Here is a 22,503-nt window from a genome sequence, read left to right on the forward strand (position 1 = left end):
CATCACTAAATTCTGCTTTGTACTTGGCATCGAACGCTTGCCACTGGCTACAATCGGCTGGGTGTGCGATCGTATCATCATCCATCTTGCGCTCATCATCCCACCATGTCATCAGTGCGACTTCCTTAGGGTTTAGGAACATACGCCTCAAGCGGTCGGTCACTAGCAAGTACCATATAACCAGGGCATGAATTCTTCTCTTATTTACATCGTTGCCTAATGGAGTTTCCTCTGGGGTTGAGATTCTTGCACCACCTTCTTCCCACCCTTCTTCCTCTTTCCTGTGGAGGCTTCCACCCCACTTTGAAGGTCATTGTTCTTGTACCGACTAGCCCCACACCTAGGACATGTATCTAAAGTCTCGAACGATGTGCCATGCCGAAAAAGGATACAGTGGTTGGGGCATGCATGGATTTTTTCAACCCCCAATGTGAGTGGACTTATAACCTTCTTCGCTTGGTATGTGTTGGCGGGAACTATGTTCGGCTGTGGGAGCAACCGTGACATGAGGCACAACAGATCATTGAAACTGCAGTCCGGCCAGCCGTACTTAGCCTTCAGGATGAGTAGCTCAAGCACAAAACGTAGCAGTGTGAAGTATGTCGGACAGCCCTTCTCAGCATCATACACGGTCTTCTTCGATGCTTTTGTCACCCTCTCAAGATTTTCTAGACCTCTTTTGCTCTTTTCTAATATTTCTGGTCCAAAGGCCCCAAGCATTTCGTCCAAGTTGTCACCGTCATCTGCATCCCCCTCACGTGCTTCGCCATCATTGCTGACACCACCAGCATCATCACCACCTTGTTCATTGCCAAAGCCACCACCTTGTTGATTGCCATAGTCACGATCCATTTGTTGCTCAAGATCGTCTGTGAATCAGGACAAGTATGCTCGGGTTTCAGCTTCATCAGCTAGATCATCGTCGCTGTCATCAACAACCACTGTTTCACCGTGATGAATCCACACTGTGTAGTCCGGAACAAATCCTCTCCTAATCAAATGTTCTTTGATGGTACTCACATCTCGAAATGCAATAAGGTTCTTGCAATCTTTGCAGGGACAAATAATCGTGTCACTATTCTCTTTCAACATCGCTGCATGCTTCTCTGCGGCTTTGATGAATTTGTCCACCTCATCACGGAAAAGAGCGTCGTGTCTTAACGAACCATACATCCAAGAGTTCCTGTAGTCCATCTTATAGAAACAAAACAACCAAAAAAAGAATATTACTCGAGAATAATTGTATATACCTGAGACACGCACCATGGTAGTAGAGGATAGTTAATTAATTGACTATTAATGCATAAATATTTTAAAATATAAATTAATAGGTTCAAATAAACAATTTCAAAGAAAACAATTAGCAACATTTAATATTTCATCCACTACCTTTCATGCAAACTCCATTCCAATTTTATGGTAGAGGATAATTAATTAATGGCCTATTTATCCATAACAAATTATAAACATACATTATAGAAAGGAATCAAAATAAATATTAAATGATAATTAGTAGCCATGGTAGAGGATATTTTACACATTAGCAACAATTAAAATCTTACACATTCACCTACATGCAAACCCTAGTCACATAAAAAAAATTGAAAAAGAATAAAAAAACAAAATCCTAGATCTACATATAGGGTTTCTTGACACATGCATCAAACTTCACTAATACTACACTAAAATCAACAAAGATGTACTAACAAAGGGTGCAATCTTACTTCCCTACCTAATTTACCCTAGTATAGTGAAAATTAGGGTCCAATTTCACTCATAACTAGCTCAAGCTCCATGGAAGAGAGAGAAAACCAAAAATCAAATTACTTATTAACCATCGAATTAAACTTCAAATAAAGAGTTGTAGAAGCATTTCCTTACCTTTTAGAGCCTCTTCATCAAAGGATTTGAGATCAAAACCTTCCCCCTTAGTAGAGCAATTTTTAGGAGGAGCCAAAGGCCTCCCGACCTTTTTTTTGGGTAGAAGAGTATGTCCCGAGGTGGAAGAAGGGGTGGCTGCTATTTATTCGTGCGCCGTCAGTAGGGGCGGCTGGTGATTCAGCCGCCCCTACAGTAGAACAGCAGGGGCGGCTGGTGGCAGCCGCCCCTACAAAATGGTCACTGCAGGGGCGGCTGGTGATTGAGCCGCCCCTACAGATCAGCCCTAACTGTAGGGGCGGCTCAGGTTACCAGCCGCCCCTATAGTGCCATCTGTAGGGGCGGCTGGGCTGCTGGGGCCCGAGGACGCCCACTGTAGGGGCGCCCCCAACCTCAACCGTCCCTACAGTAAAAATATCCTCGTTCCTACTGTGCCAATCTGGCGTAGTGAGAGGCAGAGGTGAGCACTCAGCAGCGTCCTTCAATCCCGTTTCTTTTCCTTCCTCATGGGAAAAATGCAGGCTGTTCTTCTTGTTGTCTATTGTTGCCCTCCCCGCTCGCCGCATCGAGTGTTGTCTGTCTAGGATGGGAGCTCAAGAACGGCCCCCTTGTTCTCCATGCCTGCTTCCGTTTATCCTCTGCCCCATTTTTTCCCTCTTTCTTGCTCTGTCTATCTGAATGGTTTGGTTTGATGCTTGTCATGTTTTTTTTGGATATTTCTAGGTAACATTGAGTTGTTTTGGCCCCTCCTGTCAACTGATTTCTTCTTATGCATTTATGCCGTCTTCTAGCTATATTTATACTTTCTTATTACTATATTTATAATGATTTTTTCAGTATAATTTATTGAATAAGGTGATATAATTTGGAAATAACACAAATATATATCAATTTTTTTAAAAAAATCAATTTTTTCTGTAGATTCCAGATATCAGAGAAATATATATATCAAATTGTTCATAAATATCATGAAATTGTTCACAAACTTACAAATTTACAAATTTTTCTATAGCGAGAAGCATGCATGACGAACTGATCACGCAGCAGCTAACTGCATGCGATGTGTCCTGGATGGATCACGCAGCAGCTAACTGCATGCGATGTGTCCTGGATCGATCTCCTGCGTGCACGCGCCTAGCTAGCTGGCATGGCGGCCGCTGCTCCACTTTCGCCGCGTACTACGCATGCATGGATGATGGATGCATACATCTAACAAAGTCGGACGCATTGGATGGCCTGGGCCATCGGCGGACGGCAAGCGAACGGCTTAAAAATCAGTTGATACAAGCTCCTAAATTTACCAGTTGATAGATAGCAATACTGTTTTTTTGGGATGCGCTTTGCTCTCAGATTCAAAGTTTGGGTTTTCTTTTCTCTTACTGCTCAGCTCAGTTTCATCTGTCATTCGTCCTGTGTTCTTGCTCCCACACCCACCCCCTGCTGGAACAAGCGAGTAGCGAGTCCTTCCTGTCGAGGAAGGGGTTGCGTTCCGGCAACTGATGATATGCTGCGGCGGCGGGCGTGGTGGCGGCAGCGGCGGGGGGAGCCGCAGGCGGGCAGCGGTGTTTTTTTTTATATATTTTGAAAAGTCTGTGCCAAGTGTCGATTTTAGCACTCGGCAAAGTCTTTACCGAGTGCTCGACAAAAAACACTCGACAAAGACAGCTTTGCCGAGTACGGTTAGTGTAACACTCGGCAAAGGCTTTGCCGAGTGTTTTTTAGGCTTTGTCGTGTGCCCAGGGCACACGGCAAAGCTACTGTTTCTGATAGTGATACATATATGCAGCACATGGGCAGCAGTCAGCAGACTAGCAGTTGAAGTCTAAACAATTACGGTCGTCAAGCAAGAAAGCGAGCTACACCTGCGCGCACCCTGCACGCAGAACCTTATATATATTCAATCAAAGCATTCAAGCTGCGCTGCTGCAGCTGCATGCATATGGTAATCAGAGTGCTAGATATATAGGTAGTAGCTAGCAGGAGTTCATCGATCATTCATCGTATAATCGGCATCGGCACGCGGTGGCGGCGCGCCGTGACGACGGCGCTGCATGGCGTCGTCTAGCCGCCGGAGCCTGAGCTGGGGCGGCTCCTCCTCCTCCATCTCGCTCTCGCAGTCCTTCCGGCAGATGGACGCGGCGGACGACAACTTCGGGCGCGCACAGTCGGAGCACGACCACCACGATTAGGAGGAGGAGGACTTGCGCTGGGTGGCGCTCGAGAAAATCTTGCCGGCGCCTCTTGGAGCGCCTCTTCCAGGACGACGGCGAGCGGTTCCTTCGCCGGCTTAGGGAGCGAATCGACAAGTACGTGTATGCATGCATCCAAACACTGAAGCTAGAGCTAGAGGCTGGAGCGAGCTGCTACATCATCGATAAGCATATGCATGCAGGGTTGGCATAGAGCTCCCGACCATCGGGGTTCGGTACGAGCAGCTGACGGTGGAGGCTCAAGTCATCGCCGCCGCCCCACGCTCTGGAAAGCCGCCGCCAATTTTCTCCAGGTTAATTACCAGCTGCTTTTTCCTGATGATGAGCACTCTCCATTGCACCCACTAGAGACTACTAGCTTATTATTATTCCAGTACAGTATCTTTATCAAATCAACGTGCCTTGTTTGGTTGGGAGACACTCATGGATGGGATGGTCTCCCGTCTCCTATCTGGTGTTTGCTTGAGAGAGGACGAGACTATTTTTTTTTTGGTCTTGAGATACCAAAATTAGAATCAGACACCAAACGTGTGGGAGCCATGCCAGTCAGTCTCTTTTCTCTTTCTTTCTTTCTTTCTTTCTTTCTTTCTTTTTTCTTCCTCTTCTATCTTCCTTTCCTACGGACGGATCGAGACGCCCGCATATAGCCGCACACGCGTGGAACCGAGGGCAGAGCTCGCTCGCACGGCCACATGCACACGGCGAGGCCGGAGGTGAAGCTCACCCACACGTCTGCACACGATGGGGCCAGGGGTGGAGCTCACCAGCACAGCAGCGTGCGATGTAAAGTCAGCGAAGGAGCCATGGTGCAGTATTTTCCGTCACCGAAACCAAACACTACCAGTGTTTGACGGACATACCCGTTCTCAAGAGGAAAATGGTATTTAGAATACATATATCATCATACATACAAACATATACATAATCTGCAATACTACAGAATCATTTTCTTCAATGCTTTTTTCACCACCGTTAAAATCTATGATGATGCATTACCATCATCGGTTTGTTAAGAATTGACGGTAAAAATACTTTACACAGCTATATCGTAATAAAATCAGCAGTGATAATGGTTTTCACCATCTGCCTATGCCGGCCTTGAACCAGCGGTAAAAAACAGGGTTTTTTCTATCACTTCAAGGCACGGGTCAGCGACGAAAATTAGGGTCAATTATTGTAACATCCTAAAATTTGCTTCTCTTAAAATAGAGCTAAAATGATTTAATTTTGTATTTTTATGCTCATGAAAATATGGGGAAATAATAATTTTTCTTTAGATTAAAATTTATCTTAAGGTAGAAACGTGTTTGTTGCATTCATGTCAGTCGCACCTTGTGTTTCTATGTGCAAAATGTGTTTTTTTTAAATACGTTTAGAAGACGAATATCTATCTCTACGAATTATCCAGCTTCTTTCTAGAATTTAATTCTTACCTCCTTCACCTTAATCTTTACGTTCCAAGTTCCCAACAATCTTTTCATGAGCCCCAAATATTTTATTTGGGTTCATCATGTTCCAAAGTATTTCTGAGAATTTTCCCCAAATTTTCGGAGGTCTCGGAGTATTTTTCGTGGCTTAAATATCAATTCTGGATTTTTCTAGAATTATTTTATTCGTGAAATTAAGTAATTCCAAAAATAAAGAATATATCTCATTTTCCAACCAACTCTCGAAGCCCATGTGCAATAATCCTAATAAATCTCAAAGGCCCATGCATTTATTTACTAATAGGATTTAATGATTATTTAGGCCCATTAGTAAATGTGGAGGGTGCAACATCAATTAGTACCATATTGCTAGTTGATGTAGATGTGGGGAGTTTTTCTCCCTATAAATATGTACCAACCCCTTGGGTAAAACACACAAAAACTACCGTAAGGGAAACCCCTAGTTTGGAAAATTCCCCGTGTAGTAAATTAGATTTTTCTTCTCCTTCTCTCAACGTCGCTGTCGCCGCCGCGCTGCCCGACGCCATCGACCCACCATCGACCGCAAGAAGGCCCTAGGTGAGTTCATCGTCTTCTCCTCTTATTTCCTATGCTCTCGTCTTGTCGAACTGTGGCCTCTAGGGCCCAAACCAAATGCTCCGGGAGTTTCTCGTCGTCGGTAATGGAGCTCCGCCGCATCGGTTTTCTTCTCCGGCTGGTGACTCTCTCTCCCCCTCCTTTCTAATTTGGGCCATCCAGATTCAATCCAACGGTCCAAGATCGCCCATAGCCCTTCGCCGGGTTGATTTGCAAAAGAGCCCCTGTAGATTCGCGTAATATAACCCACAGTCCATGGCGCACTTCCAGAATACGTTTTCCTATTCCGAAAGTGTAGTTTCTTTGTAGTAGATTTAGAATACGTTTTCTTTTTTAAAAAGCGTAAAATCCCTCTATTCGATTTAAAATATGTTTTCTTCTTTTGAAAATGTAGTTTGTTCGGTTAGATCCAAAATACGCTTTCAACTATCTACAGTTTTGCTACTAGTCTTATTTAGGCTATAAAATCTTTGTTTTAACTCCGTTTTGATCCATTCAAGTTGTGTTAGATTCGTAATTGAGTAATCTACATGTTCATCCTTCTGTTAAATATATTTTCAACTTTTGAAATTCGAGGTTAGATTTAATCTATTATTTTATTAAAGGAAATCTTGTTTAATTCATAACTTTTTTGTTATAGCTCCGATTAGAGTGCTTTTCGCGTCTGTGTGTTCGTAGCGAGACGTAGATTCGTTTTACAAACTTTTTATCTTGATTTTATGTTCGATGTATTGTTCTAATTTAGATCTATTGTTTACTTCGTGTATGATTGCATGGATGCTTGTGTGGTGCTTTTATGATCATGTCCAGTCGGTGAACTTTACGTTGGTGATATAAAAGAAGTTGGTGATCTAGAAGAAGTCCTTTAGATGTTACAATTCAATAGAAGAATAATTTGAGTTTAAGGCAAGTATAGCATGGGATCTTCCTTGTTGTCCTATTCACTTTAATAATTTAATCATATGCATATGTCTACCTTGACAACAGTAGTAATTTTCCTAGCTATTTGATATCCTAGATTCCTTGATTCCTATGGTTTATTGCCTTGGGTAGTATGATGCTAGTGCTCAACTAAAGTCATGATCTGTAACTTGACTAATGATATATGCAATAAACATTAAAAGATGCTTTTTAGCAACATAGAACAAGGGGGCTAGAGCATTGGGCTATTTTATGGTGCTCTAGATTTCTCTTCCAAAGGACTTATCTATAAGCGAACATTCGGGACATACAATATAGCTGTGAGGGCTACATGGCTTTAGCTTTAGCTTAGTATGAGGACCTTTTCTAGCTTGTTAGTGGTTACCTTTATGGCACAAGAGGGGCTTCGATAGGTATGATCTCGGCCTGCCAAGAGGCTGCACTTTGGTTTCTTGGTATTTTGTTAGTCACTCCTTGGAGGGGGGGGGGGGGTTAATGCTTATTGATGGGAAAACCTTAGCGGCCCTAACTTGTTAGACGAACCTTTGAAAGGCTTCATAGTGAACCTTTGAAAGACTTCATAGTGAACCCTGCTGACCTTCCTTGGTAGTGGGTCCACAGATTGGTCGCCTCGGGTGAAAGGATAAATCACGACTCACAGTGAAATTGTACAAGCTCTGTAGAGTGTAAAACTGTTATAATAGTCATGCTCCTGATCACGAGCGGCCTTGGACCCTTACAGAATAGATGAAGAATATGGATGATACCGATAATGAAGATGCACAATAATGATTACTGTTTATGTTGTTCATTATTCATGTTTATCTGATCATGTGTTTATATGGGCTTGTGAATAAACTCGTTGCCACCCAATTGCTAAAAGATGACTCATTAAAAGTTAATTGCAGTTATACCAGTGTCAATCTTTTAAGCCTCATGAACCTCATGTTATATTTGTTGAGTACGACATGTACTTACGCTCGCTTTACTTTTTAAATCTTTGGAAAAATCCCGGATAGGTACCAGATTGCTAGAGTTTGGAGGAATTAGGCTTGTGATCAACCAGTTAGTTGTCCCTATGGAATTTGAGTCTTCACCCAAAGATCGGAGTTGTCTTTCCGCTGTTTGTTGTTTAAAGTTATATCCTTTATACTAAATATGTTATATATTAAACATTGTCTATTGATATTACCTTTATTTGTAGCTATATGTGAGATTTGACTTTCTGGGCTCACATATGGTGTGTATCTGGTTTTGTCCTTAAAATCGGGTGCTACAATTATATAAACGTTGATCCCTAGGTAGTCGCTGTCTCTATGCCGTGTTCGTTTCGCTGAAAAGCCAGACTGAAAAGTACTGTTCGCTGATTTCTTATGAGAGAAAAACATTGTTCTATGACTGATAAGCCAGGCTGATAAGTTCGAGCGATCATGGAAGTATGTTACTGTATAGTGCAAAATTCAAAATAGCATGATGATGACCATTTCTATATGTAGTATAGCTGTATAGGTACGGTATATAGGTGCGTAGGCCTGGTTGAACCAGCTCGTTCGCATATGTGTTTCTTATGTATATATATGTGTGCATTTTGCTTTCACCAGTTCAACGGGGTACGCACGTACGTACGTGCTTGATCATCAATACAGTACCAATCAACATTGAATCAAAACAAAAAAGTACCAATCAACACAAGTCAAACTGACAACGTGTGTGTACCTGCTGCCATTTGTTTTCCCGATGTTATCCGTAGTTTGTGCGCTTACACAACGATTCACGATTTTTTCCCCAAAAAAAGAGATTAAGAAGCATCTCGATGAGGGCCGCTACATGCATGGAAAATACTAGTAAGAGATCTTCTGACTTCTGTCACAACTCACGATCATAAGTGGACAAACCAGTACTCAAAGATTGGAATTATAGAATTTTATGAGTCTTTAAAAGAGGTCATGGAACTCGATACTTAACTATAACGTGTGGAGGGTATGAAAATTAAAAATGTGATATATTTACGAGTAATTTTTTTTTGTTTGCATGGGAGAAAAAAATCTATGAAAATTATATTTCAATTTGATACAGGATTACTAGGATATTATCATATTATTGTCAATATTAACTTATATTATAGATGTCAGGATGATCATCGTAAAACAAATTTTAATTTTTAAATTTAATAGAAAGATAAAAATATTGACCGATACGTAACATTCATGTTCTCATTTTTCATGAATATCAATAGCTTATTTTTTCCGGTTGTAACACATGAGTATATTTACTAATAAAAGAAAAATATAAAGAGACTCTTGCAAGTTGTCTTCTTCCTTAAAAAACATATTACTCGGAAGAGATTAAAAACATAGTAAATGTTTATTAGTTGATGATCACAATATCCACTCGCCACCGTGGACTCACACTTTAGGACATACGTACTAAATATATAATTCATTGGCCCAAAAATTAATTAAATTACGCATGTAGGATGTGTGTGATGTTTGGATTTATAGGCGTATGCGTGCATGACTGTATATATTTGGCAAAACAATTACTGAAAACATACTACATGTTTGGATCAATTTTGAATGATATTAATTAGATAAATTATGCAATAACTGCAGATTATAGATTGATTATAACATTCCAACCAATAAATTATATCTCATAATTTATCTCAAACCTATTATATATAGGTACCCAGAAGACCAAATTAGTCCTATAATAATCTAACACCTATATTCATGGATCCAAACAACCTAAACTTTTATATGATATAGTCTAAATTATTGTAATCCCTCTCCGCAATCAAAATTGTAAATTACAATAAACCTAAATGTGATATACGCCATGGTGCACGGCTAATATGCTGTTGAAACTTTATATTACTTTTTTTAGTATCTTAACCACCTCAAATGTAAAAACTCAAAACTATAAAGTTATAGATTTTATTGGGACCTACAACTTTGATATAGAAAGTATCTTCATTTGACACCATACAAAAAAAGATATAATTTTGCTAATGCGACAACTCAAGGTGGTGATGTCGAGAGAGCAGCTGTTGATGAAGCGCAACTCCTTCATCTACATTTTCAAGGTCACCCAGAGCTGATCATCATTGCACTCATGTCCATGACTGTGTTCCTCAGAACAGAGATGCCCCATGGGCAGATTCCTGATGGCACCAAATTCTTTGGGGCTCTGTCTTATGGTTTAATAACGATAATGTTCAATGGGTTTGCTGAGATACAATTGACCATAAAGAAGCTTCCTGTATTCTACAAACACAGGGATTTCTTATTCTTCCCTGCATGGACCTTAGGAGTGGCAAACATAATCTTAAAAGTTCCTCTCTCACTCGTGGAAGCAGCAGTATGGGTTGTTCTCACATACTATGTGATGGGCTTTGCACCTGCTGCAGGAAGGTATCCATATATGATCCTTGAACCAACTTTCATCATTTATTTACATAGTCGGATTTTGTCATTTTGATATTTTGGGACACTGCAGTAGCTTCATGAGTCATCTCTCTGTTGGTATATAGGTTCTTTTGTCAGTTTATAGCTTTCTTTGCGACACACCAAATGGCAATGGCTTTATTCCGGTTTCTTGGTGCTATTTTGAAAACAATGGTTGTGGCCAATACTTTTGGGTCGCTTGTGCTGATCATTATTTTTGTCTTTGGAGGATTTGTCATCCGTAGAGGTAAGTATGTTTTCATTCATTTTTTTTGTTTCTGTAGGCACGCGAAATCATTGGCTATGTATATCCATTTGTGGATATAGAGGCCAAATTTCTATCCATTATCTAAAAAAAAGGCACGCGAAATCAGCAAAATCCTGTCATTTATATGGATGGAAGTAACCTTTGACCTTTGATTATGATATCAACAGATGACATCAAACCTTGGTGGATCTGGGGTTACTGGGCATCACCTATGATGTATAGCCAAAATGCAATATCTATCAACGAATTCCTTGCTAGTAGGTGGGCTATTGTATGTTTTTTCTATGAACCTACTTGTTTTCTTCTTATTGAGGCTCAGATGACAACAGGACTCTATATACTAATCTTGAAAAGGTGATTTTAATTTTGGATTAATGATTGCCTTTTTACTACAGCCAAACAATGACACGACTATTGACGCACCAACAGTAGGCAAAGCAATTCTAAAATCGAAAGGCTTGTTTACTGGAGAAAGGGGATTTTAGCTTTCCATCGTAGCCCTTATAGGATTCATTATTTTATTCAACATGCTCTACCTTTGGGCCCTTACATATTCAAGTCATAAGCACTATTATTTTTTCTTCTTGTATTTATGGTGGACACTTTGGTAAGCCAGGAACTTATTCTTTATATGTTTCGTTCCTTCCAGCTAGTAGTGGCTCCAATGCCATAGCTTCTGACGAAGGTGAAGACAGTGTAATGAAATGGTACTGAAAGGAAGAAGCAAAGATGCAAGAAACAAAGATGAAATATCCCAAGCTGTATACAGCGATCCAGGTGCCAATGCATGTAGCTTTCATGTTTTAATCTCTTTTACTTGTACATACATATATATTAGACTGCTACATCCTCTAAAACGTTCTTTTGTCTAGTCTGTTGTTGGACTTTTCTTGTTTCAATTTACAAGCATTAATGCTTTATGCATATCTTCATATCCTATTTTTGCAGGCGCTAATGGAGCAACAAACACACTAGATCAGTCACGTGTCAATTTGCCTTTCCAGCCTCTTTCACTTAATTTGCTTTAACCATGTAAACTATTATGTTGACATGCCTTCAGTAAGTAAATATATAAAAACTTAAAGGCAGACATGAATTAGAAAATAGATTCTATCTAAAACCAAAATATCTGATATTCAGATCTTGTTTTTCAGGAAATGAAGGAACAAGGATTCACAGAAAGCCGTCTACAGCTGCTCTCTGATATCAGTGGTGCTTTTAGGCCAGGGGTTCTGACAGCATTAGTTGGTGTGAGTGGAGCTGGAAAGACCACTTTAATGGATGTCCTGGCAGGAAGGAAAACTAGTGGAGCTATTGAAGGAGATATTACCCTGTCTGGTTACCCCAAAAAACAAGAAACTTTTGCCCGGATTAGTGGTTATTGTGAACAGACTGAGGCCTTGTTTAGTTCCAAAAAGTTTTCCCAAAAAGTGCTACAGTAGCCATCACATCGAATCTTGCGATACGTGCATGGAGCATTAAATGTAGACGAAAAAAACTAATTGCACAGTTTGGTTGGAAATCGCGAGACGAACGTTTTGAGCCTAATTAGTCCATGATTGAACACTAATTGCAAAATAAAAACGAAAGTGCTACAGTAGCCAAATTTCTAAATTTCACCCAACTAAACAAGGCCTGATATCCATTCTCCAAATGTTACTGTATTGAATCCATCACCTACTCTGCCTGGCTGCGTCTTTCCTCAGACATTGATGATGGTACGAAAAAGGTAAAGGCAACCAGCAAGCTCTTCTCACTGAATTAAATATACTCTGTTTTATATATATTTGAAATTCCAAACAGCAATTGTGTCTGACCAAGTTATTTAAAATTCAACCACTTAGATGTTTGTGGAGGAAATGATGGCCATTGTAGAGCTTGATGTGTTGCATGATGCACTTGTGGGTCTCCCTGGAGTTAGTGGGTTATCGACTGAGCAAAGATAAAGGCTGACAATTGCTGTGGAGCTGGTAGCGAACCCTTCAATCATCTTCATGGATGAGCCAACTTCTGGTCTTGACGCTCGAGCTGTAGCAGTTGTCATGCGTACAGTGAGAAATACGGTTAACACTGGGCGTACTGTGGTTTGCACAAATCATCAGCCCAGCATTGACATATTTGAGTCTTTTGATGAGGTCCTCTCTCTCAAAACTCTCTATGTGTGCATCTAGAAACCATTTAATGTTTTAGTTTTTACTAATGTGATATCATCACAACTAACTGGTTTGTTTTCCAGCTTCTGCTTTTGAAACGTGGAGGTCAAGTTATTTATGCTGGTGAACTTGGTCGCCACTCTCACAAACTAGTCGAATATTTTGATGTCAGATCTTTGTTCTTAAATGTATGTGTTTGGGGATCAAGAAGTTTTTAGATGTTTCTCAAGTGGAATGCATAACTTGCTCACAAATATGACCAGTAATGCAAAGACAAAATAAGGCATGAACTCCATGCTGGTGTACCAAAGTGGGCATTTTAACCTTTGTTGATCTCATTTCCTGCAGGTAATTCCAGGTGTTCCAAAGATCACGGAAGGATATAATCCTGCTACATGGGTGCTGGAAGTTAGCTCTCCTCTATCTAAGGCTCGACTGAACATCAATTTTGCTGAAATTTATGCTAGCTTTGTGCTTTATAGGTAACGACCCTCAATTTTTCGAAAAGGCCATTCTTTATCGCTGATTTGTTCTACCAATCCTTGTTTTTCAAAGGAAAAAAATTACTGAAAGAGAGTGAAAAATGGGCTCTGTTGTCATTTTACTTGCTACATTCATATTATTGTTTGTTTTCTTGGGGAGCATGGTTTTGCAATGCTTGTCCATTGAGGGATAAAAAAATTGGTTCCTATGGCATCTAGCTATGATATGTTTGGTTATCTGCTACCAACTTCCTAGATTAAATGATTCATTGGTTTGTGCTAGTAATGGTCTTGGACAAAAATTGTGAAATGCAGTGATATAGTTTAATTTTTATACTATTGACACATATTTCTTCCTTCATAACTATGACCAGGAAAAATCAAGAGCTTATCAAGGAGTTGAGTATTTCCCCACCAGACTACCAGGATTTGTCATTTCCTACAAAATATTCGCAGAAGTTCTATGGTCAATGCATTGCAAACTTTTGGAAGCAATACCGTTCCTATTGGAAGAATCCACACTACAATGCCTTGCGCTATCTGATGACATTTCTCTTGGGCCTTCTATTTGGTACAGTATTTTGGCAAAAAGGAAAGAACATGTACGGCCCTAGCTACTTTGATGCTGTAGTTGAAACTAAAATTGTTGGAATGATTCAATGTTAGCTTTTATGGTGGCAATAATACTTTTATGTTTTTGATTTATGATACACAGAGATTCACAACAAGATTTGTATAATCTACTTGGAGTGACTTTCACTGCTACCTTGTTTCTTGGGGGTTCAAATTGCATCACGGTTCAGCCTGTTGTATCGATTGAGCGAGCAGTTTTCTACCGTGAAAAGGCAGCGGGGATGTACTCTCCATTGTCCTATGCATTTGCTCAGGTAACCTTTAAGGCTTTAACCGTCTTGGTAACACTACCGGATTCACCTTCTTTGCCGAGTGCCTCAGGCGCTCGGCAAAGGCCGATATATACACTCGGCAAAGCCTTTGCCGAGTGTTACACTCGACAAAGGGCGCTTGGTAAACAGTTTATCGGCAAAGACCTCTTTGTCGAGTGCACTTTATCGGGCATTCGGCAAAGACTTTGCCGAGTGCTAATCTGACACTTGGCAAAGAAAAGTTGCTGTGACGGCGAGCGCCACCGTGACGGCGGCTTTGCCGAGTGTCAAGGTCAAGCACTCGGCAAAGGTCGCCACTTTGCCGAGCGCCATTGACTCAGACACTCGGCAAAGGTGGCCACTGTGCCGAGTGCCACCGTCAAGACACTCGGCAAACAGGCGACCTTTGCGAGTGCCTGGCCCGTGGTACTCGGCAAATCTGTGATGTTTGCCGAGTGCAATGGTCTTTGCACTCGGCAAAGCATGTTCCCCGGTAGTCACTTTGCCGAGTGTCATGGCCATTGCACTCGGCAAAGTGACTGAAAACAGCCTTTTTATTTGTTTTTTACATCCCATCCAAACAAGCAGAAGATATATATAACAAACATCACCAACATCACATATATATCATCAACAACACATATATATCACCAACACCACATATATATCACAAACATCACATATATATCACAAACGTCACATGTCTCACAATATATCACAAATAAGTTCACAAGTAATTGAAGTGCTCCATCATCTACAACCACAATTGCAAATAGAAGTACCATTAACAACCACAAGTATCATCACCAAGATGGCCAATGAGACTGATTTGGTGAAGTATTCGCTGAAGCATAAGGATCATTCGATGCCGCCGATTGATTCTGCACAAAGGAGAAGAGATTACATGTGTGAGACAAGATAAATATATACCATACATGAATAAAACTTTCATACTCCACTAGGTTTGACCGTAAGCATGAATATACAAACTAAAACATTTATACTCATAGGAGTAGAATAGTGAGGAGGTGGAGGTGGAGCGAATAGCGAAGGTGGTGGAACTACACCCGTAGCAGCGCCAAGACTTTGCATGTACTGAAGAACCTCTGCCTTCCTCCGCTGCTCGGCCTCCCGCTTGGCCTCCACCCTCTCCATCTTCGCCTGCATCTGCTCCCATATCCTCCTCTCTTGTTTCAGCTGGGCCTACAATATATTCACCCCAATGTTACAATAATGCAAAGGAAATGTATGAAAAAACCAATGAACGATGAATAAACCAGGAATAACCTCGAGTGCCTCCACCCGGTGGTGGATAGCAAATTTTACTCGCTCCTTTAGCAGCCACGCCAAATGCCCGTTCCAAGAAAGCATCGGTCTTGTCGATCCATTCATTGGTGACCTGACCCTGACTTGCATGGCCCATGTACATCCACTCACGGTCCTCCATTCTCTAACATATATAGCGGCGAGTAATATAAACATCAATTGCATCTACATGACGTTCCTACTATCTAATAGGTGAGGATAGGTACTAATCCCACGCGAGGATCCGTAGATGAGGTTAGTTTCCATGCTCTACTCCTATCCGAGACAGAATTTCGGCAACACTTCCCCACTGTTCTCCAAATACACGTCATGCCAGGGAGAGTGTGTATCCGGAGAACAACAGGGAGATGATGCCGAAACTCTGTCTCGGATCGGAGCAGACCATGGAAACTAACCCCACGTACGCATCTGCGGGCTGTCCAAAAAACATGGACAATTCGAAAGAGATACGGTTTTAGATATGGAAATATCTGCATATTTCCAACCGTATCTCTTTCGAATGAGAGATGCCTAACTGGGTTACGTGATCTACGACCATGATACGGAAAGAGGGGTTATACCTAGGGTGGTGGTGGAGTCAGGCTAGTGGGGCCGTGGCGGGTCAGTGCAGTGGCGAGGCGACGCGGTGCAGACAGACCCGCAGCTGCTAGGAAGGTGATCGGGGTCACCGAGGTACTCCGACTCCGCTCCGATGGGCTCTTCTCTGCAAAAAAAAGAAACATAAAACTATCAATATAAAATTTCAGCAGCACCTCCCCTGCACGGTGAGGTTTCCAAAATCTACAAGAAAACCAATGGCACGATGGTCGACATGCACATATATATGAATGGCATGATGGCCGACATGCATAAGATTATATCCAACCACATATATATAACAATGTCACAGCCACTCCTACGACTCCTACAACTACCACCACTGCTACTCTACCACTACTACTACTGCAACTACTAGTAATACTACGACAACGACGGTAGGGCATACCCAGTGGGCATCGTAGGGCGGCGGTGGTGAAGGGGCTAGGGCGCTGGTGGACAAGGCGCCGGCTAGGGAAGCGCCGGGGACGTGGCAACGGCGGCCGGGGCGCCTCCTCCTCCTCCTCCTTCCTCCTTCCTCCTTCTTCCTCCTCTTCCTTCTCTTCCTCCTTCTTCCTCCTTTCCTCCTCTCCTCCTCCTCTCTTTCTCCTCCTCCTCCGGCGGCGCGGGCGGCGGCGGTGGCGCTAGCGCGGTCAGCTGTCTGCGTGCGTGTGTGCGGTGTGTGTGGGCCAGCTGGGCCAACGGGGTTAAATCCCCCCTTTGCCGAGTGCCCTCGATCTGGCACTAGGCAAAGAATTTTTTTATTTTTTTTAATTCTCTGCCGAGTGCTACCTAGCCTGGCACTCGGCAAAGAGGTTTTTTTTTAAAAAAAAAATCTTTTCCGAGTGCCGCCGATCTGGCACTCGGCAAAGTATTTTTTTTAATTTTTTTTAAATTCTTTGCCGAGTGCCACCCGGCCTGGCACTCGGAAAATAGTGGTTTTTTAAAAAAATTAAAATTCTTTGTCGAGTGCCAGCCGTCCTGGCACTCGGCAAAGAGGCTCCTTTGCCAAGCGTCAAACGCAGACACTCGGCAAACCATTTTTATTTTTTTTTCTTCCTACCCCCAAACTTTTTCTGTAGTCCTCATACAATACCTGGTACTCAATGTTCTAATGTGGCACATTTCTCGGACTTTTTCTATATTTCTTTAATTTATTTCATTTAATTGAATTTTCTTAGATAATTCAAATTATAACTGCTAGTCATTCGAATAATGAAAAAAATAAAAGGGAAAATGATATTCATGTTATTTAGTATAATGTGAGGCCGTATCTAGGAACAGACCACCAATTTTGAACATCTTGTTCACGAAACATTACCACAAACTTGCTGTCGAGTTGTTTGTAAATTCTATAAAAAGCAAACGAAGACCAAAAATCTTGAAACTTGTCGAGATGTCATGATATCATATGTGGAGGCTGTGATAAAAAAATTGACGAGGTTTCGCGCAAGTTTGTCACGTACGATGCTTACCACCTCATCGGCCTCTTCACGAAATCATGAAACTTCTTCGCAGATTCTTCGGTTTGCAAGCATCGTACGTGACAATTTGCGCGAAACCTTCTCAAATTTTTATCACAGCCTCCACATATGATATCATGACATCTTGACAAGTTTCATGATTTTCAGACTTCGTTTACTTTTTATAGAATTTAAAAACAACTCGATCGCAAGTTCGTGGTCATGTTTCGTGAACAAGATGTTCAGAATTGGTGGTTTGTTCCTGGATATGGCCTCACATTATACTAAATAACATTAATATCATTTTTCCATTTATTTTTTTCATTATTCGAATGACTAGCAGTTATAATTTGAATTATCCAAGAAAATTCAATAAAATGAAATAAATTAAAGAAATATAGAAAAGTCCGAGAAATGTGCCACATTGGAACATGGAGTACTAGGTATTGTATGAGGACTGTAGAAAAAGTTTGGAGGTCAAAAGTGAAAAAAATATTGTTTGCCGAGTGTTAAAAAATGACACTCGGCAAATCACTGCTTTTGCCGAGTGTTAGGAGAAGACACTCGGCAAAGGGTTAAAGGCGACTACCGGCCGTCAACGGCGGCGGCCCTTTGCCGAGTGTTCTGGTTTGCCAAGTGCCCGACACTCGGCAAACCTGGTCTTTGCCGAGTGTTATTGTTTGCCGAGTGCTCGGCACTCGGCAAACCACCTCTTTGACGAGTGCCAGTTGTTTGCCCGAGTGCTTTCTCTCTGGCACTTGGCAAATAGCCTCTTTGCCGAGCGCCCGATAAAAAGCACCCGGCAAAGTCTGGGACACTCGGTAAAGAAGCTGTCTTCGGTAGTGTAATATGATAGTCACTTAGAGTGAAATATAATCACTTTGGATGCATTGAACTTGTTTCAAATAAGTCTTGGAGCCCATGCTTATAATAGTGTCCCTCGCAGTTTTTATACTGTTATAATATAATTATAATATCCAAATGTGGCCAACAATTATTAAAGAAAAATGTGGGACTATAAAATTCAGTAATGGACAGCAAGGTGTACTTGCTAAATGAAGAATAATTTTATTGACTGAGAGAGAGTAAAAGGGAATGAAATTTCTTTTGTTTAGTTTTAATGAAATAGCCCCTTTTATCTCATTATGACATAACATAGGTCGCACAAGAATGTGGATGTGAGCATCTTATCTGTGAGCTATCACTAAATCCATCCATTTACGACTTTATTTGGCATTTGGTTTTGGCAGGCATGTGTGGAGGTCATCTACAACATCTTCCAAGGGATTCTGTACACAGTCCTTATATATGCGATGATCGGATATGATTGGAAAGCGGATAAATTCTTCTATTTCCTGTTTTTCATCACTGCAAGCTTCAACTACTTCACATTGTTTGGCATGATGATGGTAGAATCCACTCCCAGCATTGCTCGCAAACATTCTCGCCACGTTTGCACTACCCCTTTGGAACCTCTTTGCTGGAATCTTCATCTTTAGACTGGTGAGCAAGCTACTCGTCTAGGCTTAAGCTGTTTGCGTTTGCTGTCCAAATTGAATGAGACGCTAATCTTATGAGCTATGCGACTGTTGCAGGCAATACCGATTTGGTGGAGGTGGTACTACTGGGCGAACCCTCTCTCGTGGACTGTCTATGGCGTTATTGCGTCTCAATTTGGCGAGAACAACGGTGAACTTTTGGTTCCGGGTGGGAGCCCCGTGGTGGTGAAGCAGTTCTTAAAGGATAATCTTGGCATCCGGCATGACTTCCTCAGCTATGTTGTGCTCGTCCATTTCGCCTACATCATTGCATTCTTCTTCGTCTTCGGTTATTCCATCATGTTCTTCAACTTCCAGAAATGCTAGCTCCACGGGCCATGGAATCATTTGTAGCAGGTGTCATAAATTCTAGTTCTACTTAAAACAAGTGCAGTTGAAATAGTGTCATTATGAGGCTTTAGGAGTTACCACTGCTTTGGGAATCCTATATGGAAGTAGCAATATATTCCTCTTGTTTTTTCACAGGTACTACAGGGAAAATATAAAAAACTGACTATAAGTGATTAAGATTTGGGCAAGTATCCTTTTTTGATAGTGTCGGGTTCATAAACCCGGGGTCCCTCAGGGACCGGCTTCCACGCCGGGGCTCGGCCCATACAGGCAGCACACAAACTCATGGGCCGGCCCAAGAGTCTAAAACAACGCGCCGGAAGGGCGGTCCAGTCACCGACTGGAAGGTCTTTACGAAGAAGTATGGCGCCCACTCGTCAACTACTTCGGCCCACCTCTCCGACCAAAGCGCTCACTTCAGACTCCAGCCGCCTCAGGACGACCTCTCCGATTGGAAGGCCTAGCCCAAAGCGCTACTTCCGACTCCGACCCCGCGTCGACCGACCGGGGGCACAGAAACCCTGCTCACCGCTCTTCTCCGACTGGCGCGGCCAGAACCGACTGGGGCCATCCGACCGGGGATGCCCGCTCGGAAGGAGCCAGGGGCGAAACAGAGAAAGCAAGCCAGGGTGCGTAAGTCAAACCACGATACCAAGGACCATACCCTGTACACCTACATAAATAGTACTCTGCAACCACCCTGACACAAACAGTATTGTAGGCACCGACATTTTCCTCTACAGTATTGTGGATGCCGTTAAAACTCCTGTACGGTAAGGCCCCCCACATGCCTCCGGGTACCGATAGTGTTGTGGGCGCCAGGATTTACCGTATGGGGTGAACGTGGTGACACTCCTCACATGCCTCTAGGCATCAAACAGTATCTACAGGTACCGACGTCTACCATTCCTGAAGAAGGCAAACAAAACCTCCCACATGCATCTGACATTCTATAGTAACATCAACAGTGTTGTAGGCGCCTACCATTATCTTGTACCCACCGACATAGGCAACAACGCTCAGTAGCATACGTACCCTCACTTGTAAAGACATCCCCTTTATCTATAAAAGGGGATGCGCTCCCTCCGACAAAGGAGATGCTTTTTTCTCTCTGAGGCCCCCTTCGAAGAGCCTTTCTCAGATTCATTAGGTCAACCAAGTTCTCTAGTCCACAACCACAGAACCACCAGGTTCAGACCTCAAGCACACGCTTGAACACTTAGCTCATAGCGTAGCTCTAGTCGCTCTCGGCCCTACCGACCGGAGCCGACCGGACCTCTTGTATACCCCATCTTTCTCCTTCTCGGTTGTAACCCCACTGCGAACTTTGAGCACCTGGGCTAAGGAATAAAATCACTGACCGACCCAAACTGGACGTAGGGCACGTTGCCTGAACTAGTATAAACCTTGTGTCATTGAGTGCTAGGCCACATCCGATCACAACGTACGGCAAAACTACAAATATTTACTAGTTGGTCACATTCTGCACCGACAGTTGGCGCCGTCCATGGGGAGGACGTTGTACGTTCAACACTTTTTTGGTCATCGGATGGCCCACTTTTCCACCACCCTCGCAGTGGCGGGCTCAGGCGATACTATTCGCTTCAGCTCGCTAGAGTTTCCCACACTCTCACTAGCTGGGATGCGGGTCCCGATCGTCTTCGAGCCATCCCAGGACTTCCTCTCCGAAAGTTTGGACTTCATCGTCGATCGGCTCGGCGAACTGCACCTCTGCAAGGAGGCTCACGTCCCAGCACCCATCGGAGGGGTGCCCTCCATCAACTCCGGGACGCACGACTTCGACGACGCGGCATCTGCGCTTCTTTCCGAGCAAACTCTCTGCTGAAACCCCATTGTAAGTAATATGCGTACTGTTATTTACTCTTTATTTACTATCCCCCACTGATCACCCGGAGGGACTATATCGTCCACGCCACAAACACCGTACAATCGGTTCCCCTACGGCCTCGCGTCCTTCGCGGATGCGTACGCTCGGGGGCTCCGAAGGATGCTGGTGCCATCCCCCCTTGCAACCAAATTCGTGGGAACGGCAGGCTACGCTCCTGCCGTTTTCCACGAACTCCCGGATGATGAGGGCGAGAGCGATGGTTCTAGCATCGGCGACGTGGCACCTCGCCACTATCCATCCCGGGAGTGCGCTATGGCGAATGCTCCGGGACAGCCGCCGGTGGTTGTGGAGTCTGCGCAGACTCACACCCCTCTGGACCCACGCACGGGGCCCTCGCTTCTGTGTGAGCGCACACCGAGGAATTACGACAACGGTGGTAGAACCAGCTACCGCCTGCGCCGGCACATTTGGTGCAGCGCATCGCGCCGCACGCACATCACTCGCCGGGTGGCACCCGAGGCCATGCCCGCCAGGTCCAACACGACATCGTGAATGAGGGGAATGATCCCCCACAGTTCGCTCGGGCTAGCCAAAACATTACCGCTATGGCGATGCTTCTGCGCAACGTTCCCGAGCCTATCGACCCCCGGGAGCGGGAGGTCTACCGGAACCTCCAGGTTCTGGTAGAAGTCGCTGTCATTCAACAGGCAGAAAGCTCCGCATCACGACTCTAACACACGCCCTCCCTCCCCACCGGGGAACAGGGACGCGCCAGATGGATCGCTCCATTCGCTCACCGCTACAGCCACCAGCTGTGGCCCAAGGGGCGGCCGCCGCATCACGGTCCGACCTGGCGCCTGCCCCGCACCGACCGCCGGTGCATGAACGGACTGGTTCGCACCAGGACGCTCGCAGCATCGTCAGCAACCAGCATTAGGTCTAGCACGATGATGAGCCCCACCGGGCGGCGGTAGGAGTAGGCAACACAGGTCCCGGCCGGACCATCGAGGGGAGTGGTGAAACACGTCCTAGGCGCGGTCGCCGACCGGACAGCAGGAGTCCCAGCCCTAAGGGCCTGAGACCATGGGCCTTCGGTCGACATATCTAAAGAGCGCCGTTCCCATGACGTTTCCG

The 22,503-nt window shown here is 43.4% G+C and overlaps 1 pseudogene; it reads left to right on the forward strand.

Moving 5' to 3' along the window:
• The first annotated feature begins 10,043 nt into the window (after nt 1-10,043).
• LOC136547907 (ABC transporter G family member 48-like) lies at nt 10,044-19,719 on the forward strand (annotated as a pseudogene).
• The last annotated feature ends 2,784 nt before the right edge of the window (nt 19,720-22,503 follow it).

This window comes from Miscanthus floridulus, chromosome 4 (genome assembly GCF_019320115.1).
Source record: "Miscanthus floridulus cultivar M001 chromosome 4, ASM1932011v1, whole genome shotgun sequence".
Taxonomy (NCBI): Eukaryota; Viridiplantae; Streptophyta; class Magnoliopsida; order Poales; family Poaceae; genus Miscanthus; species Miscanthus floridulus.